This window comes from Mustela erminea, chromosome 2, assembly GCF_009829155.1.
Source record: "Mustela erminea isolate mMusErm1 chromosome 2, mMusErm1.Pri, whole genome shotgun sequence".
Classification (NCBI taxonomy): Eukaryota; Metazoa; Chordata; class Mammalia; order Carnivora; family Mustelidae; genus Mustela; species Mustela erminea.
The window spans coordinates 17,930,912-17,945,163 of NC_045615.1; the positions used below are offsets into that span (position 1 = coordinate 17,930,912).

Below are 14,252 nucleotides of genomic sequence, written 5' to 3' on the forward strand. Positions count from 1 at the left end.
TATTTGTATACATTGTATTTAAAAGAATTAGAACATAAGGAATGGTGATTCCGTGAGCAGCATTACAAAGAGGTTTCTCAATTTCTTCTTTGCCTGTACCATACCAAATGGAATCCAATCTGGTAGCTTCCTTGAGGTTTATGATAAAATCTCAAGGTAGTGCTTCACTCCCATATCTTCCAAGGAACATGTTGAAATATAAAACTGGGTATAAAACTCATATAAATAAATAAATAAATGGGTAGGTAAGTAGGTAGATAGGTATAATCTCTGAGGTCATTTCCGGTCTTTGGGTTTGTGATTCTAAGTGGGTATAGTAATACTCATAATAGTTTTTATAATTTTGCTTTTTTTTTTAAAATAATAAAATGAAAGCTCAATCTATAAGGCATATTAATTCTTTCAAAAAGTGTTGCTTGGAGTTTGTAAGGAAAAAGAACATTTTCCTCCTAAGAGCATATGAATTTTATGGTGCCAGCAATAGAAGAAAAATACGATTGCCCCTTACATACACCAAGGTCCTTTACACAGCATGGAATTTCCACAGTTATATTCGAGTAAATGGCCTTTCAGTTTCCCTAGGCAGGCCCAGGCAGAAGTCATGAATCAAGGACTAAAATGTGCTGTTTCTATCAAGACTACCATTTCCAAAATGATTATTTCCATAATTTTCCAGATTCTGGATTTCTTTCTGTGTATTAGTAACAGGTGACACAACACAGTGGGAATAAGAATCAATAGGGAAAAGAGGGGATTTGTAGTCAGCCCCCTAGCACCCTGGGCAGCACAGTAGGAGAATCCGGGAAAGGAATTTTGCCAAGACAAGCCAAGACAGTAATGATCTCTGTAAATGCTTAGTAGTTCTTCTGCACTCCCCAAGTAGTAGTAGTCCAGCCTGGGACAAAGAGACACCATTATGCCCTGATTGGCTCTTCATCAAGTTTTGGGGTGGGGGGGGATTTGTATTTGCTTCAGGAATGGTTAAAACCTTTTGGCAGAACTGCTGCTGTGATGGTTACTTTTACTTGGCTGGTTGACAGAGCCCAGCATTTTTGTCGAATGCTAGTCTAGATGCTGTGAAGGTATTTTTAGCTGTGATCAACATTTGCAGTCAGTTGAATTTAAGTAAAGCATGACATGCATGGCCGTCATCCGCTCATTTGAAGGCTTAAGAGCATGACAGGCTTCCCCAAAGTGATTCTACCTCAAGCCTACAACATGGAAACCTGCCTCAGTTTCCCACCTCCTGGCCTGCCCTGAAGATTTCAGCATAAAACTGCAATTTTTACCTGAACTACAGCTTCATCAGCTCCACAACTGTGTGAACCAATACCTCACTCTCTGTCTCTCTGTCACTGTTTCTGTCTCTGTCTCTGTCTCTCTCTCTCTCTCTCACACACACACACACACACACACCCACACACACCCCTCCTACTCTTCTGTGCTTCTGGGTTCAGAACTGTGACTAATACAGTCTCCATAATCCCTACCCCCTACCCTCTTTTTTTTTTTTTCTCTCTGATACACCAAGCTTTTCTGAAACTATTCTAGATGCAAGCATCTCCCAACATGTCCTTTTAATCGTATTTAGATGTTTGGACCCTGTTTTCATTTGTTGTAATCCACTCAGATGTATTTAGCACACAGCCACTGCAACGTGAATTCTCTGGGAAGAATTTATCCCTTTCCCCAGTGACAGAGATGAATCATTTTAATCCACCTAATTTGCCCAAAGAGCTTTTATGAAGCTTTAAACTCAGATTCTTCAAAAAAGACAATATTAATAGATGAAAAAGAAAAATCTATGCTTCTAAAACTGACTGAACCTTTACCACTGCTTGAAAATGCTAGGAAAGATTAGAGATACAACACAAAGATTTTAGAGCGTTTTTATATAAAATAGACCAAATATACATTCAAAACTATCCAGGGCAAAACTTGAGATAAAGAAGAGATGTATTAGCAAGGATTACTTAAAGTGTTAGGATATATCCTTTTGTATTTTCTGGAGCTAAGGATTAGATTTTTTTTTTTTTTAACTTAAATTCTGTGGCTTGCAAATCTTAGTTTTTTAAAATAGTCAATTTCACATTTTAATAAGGATAGCAAAATGAGGGTGTCGTTTACAGAAAAAAAAAATCAGAACAAGATTCTGTGACTGATGAATTTCCTTGTGAAAATTTCCTGCATTTGATTGAGGTTACAGATTCTGCCTCACTGGTGTGAAACATTGTAACTAAGTTTTCTTTAGTTATACTCATGTTCTAGATCCTAGATTCTTCCTCTGCTCACTGTGTTTATCAGGCAACCTCTGATCAGCACTGAGGCTTTCAGAAAATCTCTTTAGGATATTCTATATTATAAAATCATAGCATCTGAAAATCAGACAATTTTACTTCTTCCTTTCCAATTCTGATCTTTCTTTCTTTCACTCTTTCTCTCTTTCCTTCTCTCTTTCTTTCTTTGCCTGATTGCTCTGGCTAGGATTTCCATTACTTTGTTGAACAGGAATGGTGAGAGTGGGCATCCTCATCTTGTTCCTGATTTTAGAAGAAAAGCTTTCAACTTTTCACCATGGAGCATGATGTTACCTGTGGCTTGTCATATATGCCTTTAATATGTTGAGATATGTTCCTGCTATGCCTAATTTGTTATGACTCTTTATCACAAATGGATGCTGGATTTTGTCAAATGTTTTTTCTGCATCTGTTGAGTTGATCATATGATTCTTTTCTTCTACTCTATTATTGTGACATATCACCTTGATTGGTTCATGTATGTTGAAGTGTCCTTGTGTCCTCAGGATAAAGCCTCCTAGACCATGGTGTGTATAATCTTTGTAATGTGCTGCTGAATTTGGGTTGCTAGTATTTTATTGCATCTATATGTGGACACTGGCCCATGGTTTTCTTTTCTAGGGGTCCATTTCTCTGATACACTTTTGAGAAGAGGTAGGCCTTCTTAGAAGAGTTGAAGACACGCTTCGCTTTTTATTTTTTATGAGGCTTTTAAACATGACTCAGAGTACCTACATTAGAAAGCTGTACACAAGTCTTCCTCTCTTCCTGTCTGTCATTGCATAGGAAGCTATACATGCAGTAAACGATTCATACATGAGCCTTCATGTACCTGATATGATGGTACTAGATAGCAGAATTTCTCCAGTTTATTTACTGGCAAGTCAAGTTTCTGTGTTCACACTGGTTAGCATCCTTTGTTGCTTCTGGGGGAAAGTTTTAGGACCAGTTCCTGGGACTTGCATAAAATTCAGAACAAAACAACTGGTTGTTAAAACTGAATAAACCAATCTATGGCATCTACTTTCATGGCTGGGCTTGGCAAAACAGGATTCTAGCTGGGGGTATTCTATACATAGTTTTGATCTTTCTATCCTTGTTCCTAATTATTGCTGTTGTCATGTTGATTGCTAACAAAATCATACATATCTTACAGTTACTATTCCAGCTGTCATGCATCTGAAGGTTGTAGAACAGAAGGAGTCTGGAGGGACCCTGATAAAGATAGTGATATCGGATAAAATTAGTTCCCCTCACCAAAACAGTGCTGTAGACCCCAAAATCTGACAATTTGCCTATCCTTCTGGAGTCACTGCATTTTGTCTGGATCGATGAAAATTCATACGAGGGACTGTAAATGAACTTTGTATTCACAGCAGCTCTTGCCCAGGAGATACTGAAAGCTGATGCAGTACCTCGCACCACTGGTTCTAACCAGCCACAACTGGTCAACTGCTATGAATGAAAATCACCCACTATCTAAACATGATCAGTGACTGGTAGGCTAGTCTTCCACAGTCAATGAACCATGGGGCTTACTATAATCAGTTGTATCAGTGCTACAGAATCATTTCACCTTCTCCTAAATGTAGGCTCTGGTCCTTAATTAGTACAGAGTGAACTTCCCTTTCCTAGGATGTATAGGTCCCTGACTCTTCCTCTTTAGTCACTGATGTGTATTTCCTTGGCTAACAAGTCAGTAAACTCAGCATTCACTTATTTGACCATTGCAGTGGTCTCAGTATTTCTTTTAATAATCTTCATATGTCTCTATATTATTCATTATTTAAATAGGAGATAATCCTCTCTCTCTCGCTCTCTCTCTCTTTTGGCCAGGTAAGTAATATAACTCTACAGTGTTAAATTGGGACTTTAAAAAAATAAAAGATTCTTAAGTGGTTTTTAAAACAGATCCCATTCTCACCCCACTTTAACACTTGCTAGTTTTCCTCTAATTGTCACAGACTATAGAAGCAAAGAGTTAATGTTCATCATTAGATAATTTCTCTATCATTTGCTAAATTTCTTTAAGTATTTGGCTTGCTGTACATGAATTGAGCAAAACAGAAACTTTTGATTTCCTCTGAATTCAATAGGAGTTCAGAGGATGGGTGAAACATGCCTTACAAAAAATCAGCATCGCAGTTCTCAAATACCAAATGCTTCAGATAAGATGACTCAGCATTTCACTGGAAAGTACCTGACGCCCAGGATAGGGAGGTATATATTCAGAGGCACAGCACAGGATGCTGGCACCTGGGGCACCTTAGATTTCATTTCCTAACAGAGGGTAACTTTGTTTTTACTTCAGTGGATACTGATTAGTAAAGTAAAATACCATGCATCTGTTTCTTTTGTTCACGAGTTCTTTTGACCCTCAAAAGAACTGGTTTCTATATTAATTAGAATTGTGAGCACCCAATAAGGACATTAGGAAGTCCTTTGGCCTGTGAGAGAAAAATAAAAGCCATCTTAAAATCAAGTCTCTTTCTCTCCATACTTCTTTGAAGATAAATGAGGAAAGGATAGTACAGATGATACAGGGCTAAGTGATCCATTAAGCAATGAATGGAATCGTGTACTTTAATATTATTATAATTCCATTTCAATGGACCAGTTCTTAGTGCTACATTTATTTTAGTCTCTGAAGAACAAATGGTTTGAATTTTATTTTTCTATCTTTTGTGTTTTTCATAAGTCCCCAGTTGCATATAACATCTCACCACCTTTTACTTAATATTCAATGTTGCCAATGGATCTTAGAACACTGGAAAAATAAAATAAAGTTAAAAAAATGTTGCCAGTTTCCTCCCTTTATTTGGTTTTCCTGGTGTGCTCTAAAGACATAATTTTAAAAATAATTAAGCTGTTCCTTCAAATGGACTTTTCCTTTCCTTTAGAAGAAAAGAATGAATACATAAGAGTTTTAAAGGCCATAAAGAACAATAGAAAATAAAGCTGGGAAATTTAATGGGATATAGAAATGAATCCCATTCAGCTCTCTGGACTCAGACCTAGTTTGTGATGACATGACTAAACGCACCAAGGTCAGAATCATTAGTAAATATGGAACCCATTATGGCTCCTCCCTCAGGAAAATGGTGAAGAATATTGAATCAGCATGCCAAGCACACTTGCTTCTTCTGTGGCTAAACCAAGATGAAGAGACAAGTTGTGGGGATCTGGCTCTGTGGTTCCTGCATGAAAATGGTAGCTGGCGGTACCCAGACCCACAGCAACCTCTTCTGCTGTCACAGTAATGTCCGCCATCAGAAGACTGAAGGAGTTGAAACACCAATGGAAGCTCAATGGTTTGAAACATTGCTAGTCTGTCATAAATGAGTTAGTTTATGTAACAACAATGAAAAGAAAAAAGTAAGGGAAGGAAGAAAAGAGAGAAAAGGAAAGGAAAGAAAATGGAAGAAAGGAAAGAAAAAAGAAAAAAATTTCACTCAGTCCATTTGGGTAGTGTGAGTTGAACAACTGAGGTGAAGACCATGCATGTTTGCTATAATTCTGACAGCAATTCTAATGTGCAATTTTTCCAGGACTACCAAGCAATTCTCTGACTCCACCTGGGTGTCCTACAATTCAACTTACTTCTGACATTCTCTACCCTGAGATAGCATCTGGTCCCACAGGTAAGGGCTCTGTCCCATTAGACTGCCCTCACTTTATTTTTTAATTTTTTTTAACATTTTATTTATTTTGAGAGAGAGAGAGAGAGAGAAGAGTGGGGGAGGATTGGAGGGAAGGGGAGAAGCAGACTCCCCGCTAAAAACAGAGCCTGATGCGGGGCTCAATCTCATCACCCTGAGGTCATGACCTGAGCCAAAATCAAGAGTTGGATGCTTAACTGACTGAGCCACCCTGGCGCCCCAAGACTGGCTTCAGTTTAGATGCCAATCACAAATCCAGTCTGTCCCTTGTGTTTCTGACCAGGTGGCTATAGACAGAAATTCCAATGACTCCCTCCTTGGGTTTGGTTAATTTGATAGAGTGACTCACAGAACTCAGAGAAACATTTTACTTCCTAGATTACTGGTTTATTAGAAAAGGGTACGACTCAGAAAGTCAGATGGAAGAGATGCGTAGGGAAGGGGAAGTGGGAAGGGGTGCAGAGTTTCCGTGCCCTCTCCTACTACCTCTACTTGTTGCCAACCTGAAACTCTCCTAATGGACGTTTTAGGTTTTTATGGAGGTTTCATTACAAAGAAATGATTGATTCAATCACTGGTCTTTGATGATTGGTTCGAGCCCCTCTTCCCTTCCTGGAAGTTACAGGGGCTAGAGAGGTGGAACTGAAAGTTCTAAACACCTGGTTGGCTCCCCTGGCGATCAGCCCCTGTCCTCAGACTTTCCAGAGTCACCTCATTAACATAACATAAGACACCATTATTGTTCTCATCACAGGAAATGCAAAGGGTGTTAGAAGCTCTGTTCTAGAAATGGGAAGAAGACCAAATATATACATTCCTATTATACATCACAATATCACACTTGTCTGCTTGTTAAGGACCTGAAGAGCTTGGAGAAAAAAAAAAATCTGCATGGTTGATTCTAGCATCCAGCAAATCATATGGTCCCTTCTATTCTTTTATATTCCTGGTAAAGCTTACCAGGCATTGGTGGTAAAACTGAAACTCAGATGCTCTGAGGTAATTATTAGAGCGGTTTCTGTGTTCATTTGCTACTGTCATGTACAAATTGCCACAAACTTAGAAGCTAAATAAAGCACACATATATTATCTTATAGTTTCGGTTGATCAGGAAGACTGACATGGCTTAGCTGAGTCCCTGGCTCAGGGTCTCACAAGACAAATCACAGTGTTAGCTGGACTGCAGTCTTATCCAAAATCCTGACTAGGAAGAAACTGCTTCCAAGCCATTCCGTAGGGATAGATGCTGCTGGGATTTGTCCCGCATAACTGACCATGGGGGCCTGCATGCACATAGGCAGGATAAGGAATGTTGTTTCTTGGACTCGTGCTGTGTGAATAATCTTGGGAGCCTGGCTATTCAAAACATATTATCTGGTCTCCAGGTTGGAACTGGCCCTGCTGTTCTGTATCGCACGAGCCACAAGTCTTGTCTCACATGCCCTCCTGCTCCAGGCTGGGCTAGTCCCCCAGAACGGAATCGGGAGGGGAGGTAGGCACGCGTAGCCCAGACTTCTGGAAAATCTAGAAACAAGATAACATGGAAATGTAGCTCGCTCTTAACTGCACATAGGTGAACAAATGCTTAATTTCAAACCCTGTTATTTGCCCTATAAATACGGCCCTTATGGAGACGGTCAGTTGGAAGTCTCACCTGAGAGGAGGACACCCTGCCAGGCCTCTCAGTCGGGACTCCAGCCAGGCTGTCTCCACGGGGCCTTCCCCAGCCAATGAGATTGGGGGTTGTAAGTACACAACTTGATGTAACTTTGCCTCATTCTCATTTCTTGCCTGCTATTACCTTCATCTCTGTGTTGGTTCCTTTCCTCTTCTGTTTCTACTAGGTTTCTATAGTAATAATAAAGAGTCCTTTCCTTTTCAAAACCAAACACCGCTGTTGTGATGCTATTGTTCAGAACATAAGCGCATTCAGATTATTGACGAAATTCATTTTCCTGTTGTGTGACCGAAAGCCCCAGCCTCTCACTGGCTATTGGCTGGATGCTGCCTTCCGCCTCTCAAGGCCTCCTGAAGTTTCTTTCCATGTGGGGGCATTCAACAGGTTGTTTGCGGTGCGGCTGTTTGCTCTTCAAGGCCTGTGGAGAATCTCTCAAGTTCGTGCTAGCAAGACAGACACTGATTTAAATTCAGACTTCAGAACAACAGACCGAAGAATCTTTTGTATACAAATTAACATTTATGAGGGGCACCTGGGTGGCTCAGTGGGCTAAGGCCTCTGCCTTTGACTCGGGTCATGATCCTGGGGTCCTGGGATCCTGCAGCGGGCTCTCTACTCAGCAGGGAGCCTGCTTCCCCCCACTCTCATTGCCTGCCTCTCTGCCTACTTGTGATCTCTGTCAAATAAATAAATAAAATCTTTAAAAAAAATTAACATTTATGAACTCGGGATGAAATGAAAAAAGTAATAAAATGACTGTTGATAAGAACAAAAGGAAGAGATAAATTAGAGTGGATCTGATTCTTTCCGGTCTTCTAGCTGTGCTTGCTCTCAGTTAAACATGGCTTACATGTTCTGCCATATGATTTATAACCATGTTCTTCCTGAACAACTGTGAGTAAAACAATGCCATCCACTCAGCTGGAGTGGCCCTGTTCTCTGGGGCATTTGACACTCTTGCCAGAGGGAGGGAAGACTCAACTTTCCTAAACTTGCCAGACAACCACGCTTCAAGCAGTATCTTCAAACTGGTGTTCTTTCTATGATACCGTACTCCTTGGCGGTGAACAGTGCCGGGTATGCTGGCCCTCGTAATGAAACAGGTCAGAGTTAGAGATGTGTCGGAGCTCGCAGGGAGGAAAGGCCGGTGAGAATAGCCCTAGTGGGGCTGTTCCCTCCATTTCTACACCAGGGGAACTGAGTCCTGGGGGTACAGGCTGTAGCTAGCCGCTGAAGACTCTGTAGAGACCTGTCAGACACCCCTTCCAAATACCCCTGTTATACCGTGCACTAGCAGGTTCTGGGGGTAGGGCTCTCTTTCCTAACAAATGAGTCCACAGAAGAAAAAAATTCGAGCTGCAAGGGAAAATCAATTTAAAAGTTGAAAGGTGAAATTGTATAGAAAAAAAAAATCACTCTTTCATGCTTAATTAATCATAGAAAATGTGTCTGCCAGCATGCATCCATTTTATCAGAAAACAACCCAGGTGAAACAGTTAAGGAAATGGCATTACCAATCCCAACACTGTCACACATGAACAAACGAGAGAGAAGAAAACCTTGCAGGCGGACAAAACTGTCTTCAGTGGTTCATAAAATTAGAGTGTTTTACATCTAGGGAGGACTCTCGTGAATATCTCCTCAGGGCTCTAAAATTAACATTTGGGAAGGGTTTCTAATGAAGTGTTTTGGCTAACTTAACTTTGAACTAAAAGGCAAAGGTTTAACTTTTTTGAAATGCTCTGCAGGCCTAAGGCTGGAGGTGGTAGCAGGTAGTTCTAGATCCTCCATTTTGAGCAAGAGATAAAAGAACTGTCTGGCATCTGAGAAGGTTTAAATGAAAGAAACTATACATTTGTCAAACCCGTTATTTCTCAAGCTTATTTGAACACAGGATTTTTTTTTTTTCTTTTTAACACAACAATATCTTTTAACAACCAGTTCTATGGGATTTCATTCAGGAAGTACCACTTAAATTATTTTGAAGTCATATCACACCCATATGGAAAAAAATTAATTCCATCAGTGCTTTTCAAACCTCACACCAAAATAACCTTAAGGACCCATCACAGTGAACTTGTCCTGAAGAGGGGTGAGAGACAGGGACCTGGGGCAGAGCTATGAGGCCATGAGCTATGAAGTCTTGGAGATACCTTAAAACTTCCCTGTGATTTTTGTATTCTGCTTCATAACAGAAAAACTTGTGTTAACTGAAAGTAAAACCCTGCTTAGGAGATCTGTGCCAAATTTACTGAGTCTTCTCACGTGCCCCCCAGCTCATGGACACAAACCCTGTATTAATGACGGTATTACTTGCAATAAGCATTGTCACAAAGTCTCTAAAGAAAGCAGACTACAATCTTAGGTTCCTAAGCCTCGCTCCTGCACTGTGCTAAGATTTCTGACCCTTTTATAAGAACAAACTTGAAAACAACTGATTTGTGCACACTTGAAAAGTGCTTGGCCCTGGGGCGCCTGGTGGCTCAGTCAGTGAAGCGGCCGACTCTTGATTTCGGCTCTGGTCATGATCTCAGGGTCCTGGGATTGTGCCCTGCATCAGGCTCCAGGCTCAATGGGAAGTCTGCTTGAGGATTCTCTCTCCCTTTGCCCCTCCCCCCAGCTCTCAAAGAAATATATAATTATTTTTAAAAAATGCCTAACATGTATTTTCAAAAGAAATTCAACTGATTTCCTATTAGTTGGAGCTCATTGTTAGTCTTTCAAATGAAGAAAGTGTTCCTCAAGGCATCAAGGACAGCACAGGTTACACCTTGATTTTTTTTTTTTTTAAGATTTATTTATTTTGAGAAAGAGAGAGCATGTGTGTGTGTGTGAACAGGGAGAAGGACAGAGGGAGGGGCAGAGAATCTCCAATAGACTCCCGTCTGAGCACAGAGCCTCATTCAGGGCTCAAACCCATGACCCTGAGATCATGACCGTGAAATCAAGAGTTAGTTGCTCAGCTGAGTCACCCAGGCCCCCCTCCCCTTGCCCTGGCTTCTTCAAAGTGAGGGGAAAGCTTCCACTCCTAGCTATATATCTGAGAGAAATGAAAACATACATTCACACAAACACTTGCTCATGGCTGCTCCTAACATTATTCATAACATCCAAAAAGTGGAAACAGGCCAGATGTGCATCAGCTGATGAACGGATACATGAAAAGCGATATATCCATGTAACAGAATATTATTCATCCAGAAAAGGAATGATGTACTGACATATGCTACAATGTGGATGAACTTTGAAAACATTATGCTAAGTGAGAGAAACCAGACAAAGACCACACATTCCATGATTCCATTTCTATGAAAAATCCACCATAGGCAAATCTATAGAAACAGAAAGTAGGTTAGTGGTGGCAACGCCTGGAGTGGGGAAGCAGGTTGGGGAAATGAGAGTGACTGCTAATAAGTCTGGGTTTTTTCCTGGGGCAATGAAAATTTTAGAAAACAAGATTGTGGTGATGATTGTATATCCTGGGAATGTATTAAAACCCCAGAACTGTATACTTAAAATGGGTGAATTGTATAATATACGAATTATGTCTCAATAAAGGTATTAAAATATTGTATTTACATTTCATGTATTTTTATGTACTTATATTTCATGTAAATAAATAGATTTTTTAAAAAACAAAACAAAAACTGAGGGGCAGAGGAAGCCCCAGAAGAGGCTGATTATATTCAACAACACAGAACGTAAAATAACTTAGCAGGGAATTGTTTAGCGCTTTACAGATTTCTTGCTGTTTGCAATTAAAGGCACAAGGGAAAACCAAGCTTTATGTATTCAATCCACAAAATGAAATCCAACAGGAGATGCTAGAATTATTTCATACCTTGACTGTTTATTGCACCATGTGAACCACATTTTATATTCCCTTAGTCATATTCAATTATACTGTTTCTGCAAACACATTCACATTTATCAAGTAACATATTAATCACATATGTACTTATTTGTGTAATAATGGTTCTCAGATAGCCTAAGCCTTCTTTCCTCCATAAAGTAGGTTAACATGACTGAAAATTCTTAAACTGCTTTCCATAAGAATAATCCCCCTTAGACCTACTAAGAACATGCTGGTTATCCAATAGATTTCATTAAAGCAGTTAATAGCATTCTTTTAATTTTTTTAAAGATTTTATTTATTTGTCAGAGAGAGTGTGAGCGTATCCATGAGCACGGGGAGCAGCAGGCAGAGAAGCAGGCCCCCTGCTGAGCCGGGAGCCTGATGCGGGAATCGACTCCAGGACCCTGGGATCATGACCTGAGTGGAAGGCAGACGCTTAACAACTGAGCCACCCAGGTGTCCCCAGCATTCTCACAATTTTAGGGCTAGAAAGGCCCTCGGAGATGAACAATTCAATGTCTTCATTTTTCAGGAGAGCACCAGCCCTCCTCCATCGGGGAGCTAGCAGGCACGCAGGTCTCCTGATTCCCAGGCTTGTACTCTCCTGCTAAGCCTAGCTCCAAATAGTAATTCATGATAGTAACGATGGCACTGAATAAGGTCCGGAAGCACTGATCAGAGTCCCAGTTCTTTTCAGTTGTATAGTTTATAAAGGGCTTTAAGGAACACAATTTTTTAGAGTCTCATCATATCCTGTGAACCAGACAGAAATCAGTGTCTCCATTTTGGACAGAGGTTCAAAAAGCTAGTAAGATTTGCCCAAGGCCATAGGGCTGGTAAGTACTGACTCTGGAATGAGAACTTGACACACAATATTTTCCAAGAAGAACTCATTATTCTTTGCCTCCAGGTCACCCAGGTTCTCGTGTTAGCAATCTGGGCATCACTTTGTTTTAGGTGATACAAACAAATTTCATCGAACACTTTATGAAGTGAACAGTCCCCTTTAGGAGATCTGTAAAATGGGGTGGAGGGCAAGAGTTTTGTGTTGTTTTAGAAGATTTTACTTGTTTGTATGTTTATTTATTTATATATTTAGCTAGCAGGGCGGGGGGGCAGAGGGAAAGGGAGAAAGGGAATTCTAAACAGACTCCACGCTGATTCTGGAGCCCGACGTGGGGCTCCATCTCACTACCTCTGACATCATGACCTGAGCCCAAATCAAGAGTTGGATGCTTAAGCAACCGAACCACCCAAGTGCCCCAGCAAGAATATCTTATAGGATAAAGACCACGGAATGGGGCACCTGGGTGGCTCAGTTGGTTAAGTATCTGCCTTCGGTTCAGGTCACCATCCCAGGGTCCTGGGATTGAGCCCCACATCAGGCTCCCTGTTCAGCAGGGAGCCTGCTTCTTCCTCTCCCTCTGCCCCTTCCTCCCTCACTTGTGCCCTCTCTCTCTTAAAATAGATAAAATCTTTAAAAAATAAAACAGTGTTCAAGAATAAAGAGCAAGAAAGGAATAAATAGAGAATATCTGATTGATTGGGGCCAAGTAGTCAGCCTTGTTAGGGGCAAGAAGGCCCAGAATTGGCATGTGGAGCCTGGATGACCCCGGCACACTGCATTTCTGGTCAAGCTGGGCATCTGCAGGGACATGAAAGTTATCTAAGCTTCGGTTCCCAGATGCGGCACCGTGGGCAGAAGCAGCTCCATCTCGGGCTTAGAAATTTATGTCAATAGTCCCCCTTTTTGATTACTCTCTTGACCATTCGAGAGATTTGATCAAAACTATCGGTCTTAGCATGACTCTCAGTTACCATTGCCTCTTCGGGTCTCAGTCTAGTTTGCACAGAAGGCGTTATCCATTAGGCTTGTGTTCTTAGATCTGGTTATGTTTTTCTGTCTCTTTTGTTGTTCCAGTGGGAGACGGACCACCTGTCACTGGCCAGTGGCTGCCCACATGCATTTAGAACTTCAAGAGAACACGGAATATTAGGGAGATAGTAATAATAGTTGGAAAGGAAACACCAGGCATCACGCTTGGCCGCCTCTCTCTACTCCCTCAAATTCAAGAACTGTCCATTCTAGTTCCTACAAATTAAAAAAAATCTATCCACTTCTCTCCACACTTGTTGCTCCCACTTAAGGTTATACCAACATTATTTCTCACTTATTTTCCTTCATCTTCCCCTTTCTATTATTGTTTCCATCTGTGGTCTATTCTCTGTAATGCAAAGTTATGTGCTCAGAACACCCGGTGATCGTGTCAGCACTCTGTCTGAACTTTTACTCTTTCTTCATCACCCTCCGGATAAAGTCTGTTGACACATTTAGAACATCCTTCCTGGTCTGGAGGCTGCTCACTGTGTCAGCTCCAGTCCCCGCTCTTTGGTCTCTGTGGTCAGAGTGAGCTCACAGCAGTCCGCAAATTACCACCGCTCTTTCTGGCCATTATGCCTCTTCTTTTTCTTTTCCCTTCACCTGGCTAAATCCCACTCAGTCAAGTGTCAGCTTAGATGATCACTTTCTTGGGGAGCCTCATCTGAGTCCTGGATAAGATGCCTTGCACATTTGCTTTCATAACAATCTAAGTCCCCCCTCCCCTTTTTTTTGTCCCAAAGATTTTATTTATTTATTTGAGAAAGAGAGAGCAGGAGGCAGGGAAGAGGGAGAAGGAGAAGCAAACTCCCGACTGAGCAGGGAGTCCCATCTGGGGCTTGATTCCAGGAATCCGGGATCACAACCTGAGCTGAAGGCAGAT

General features: G+C 41.0%; 1 protein-coding gene and 1 pseudogene across 2 annotated transcripts in view; one reads left to right on the top strand and one right to left on the bottom strand.

The window, feature by feature from the left end:
• The window catches only part of FREM3 (FRAS1 related extracellular matrix 3), a 109,772-nt gene that overhangs the window by 70,070 nt on the left and 25,450 nt on the right, over nt 1–14,252 (bottom strand). The gene's annotated exons all lie outside the window — the stretch shown is intronic.
• LOC116582808 lies at nt 5,327–5,625 on the top strand (annotated as a pseudogene).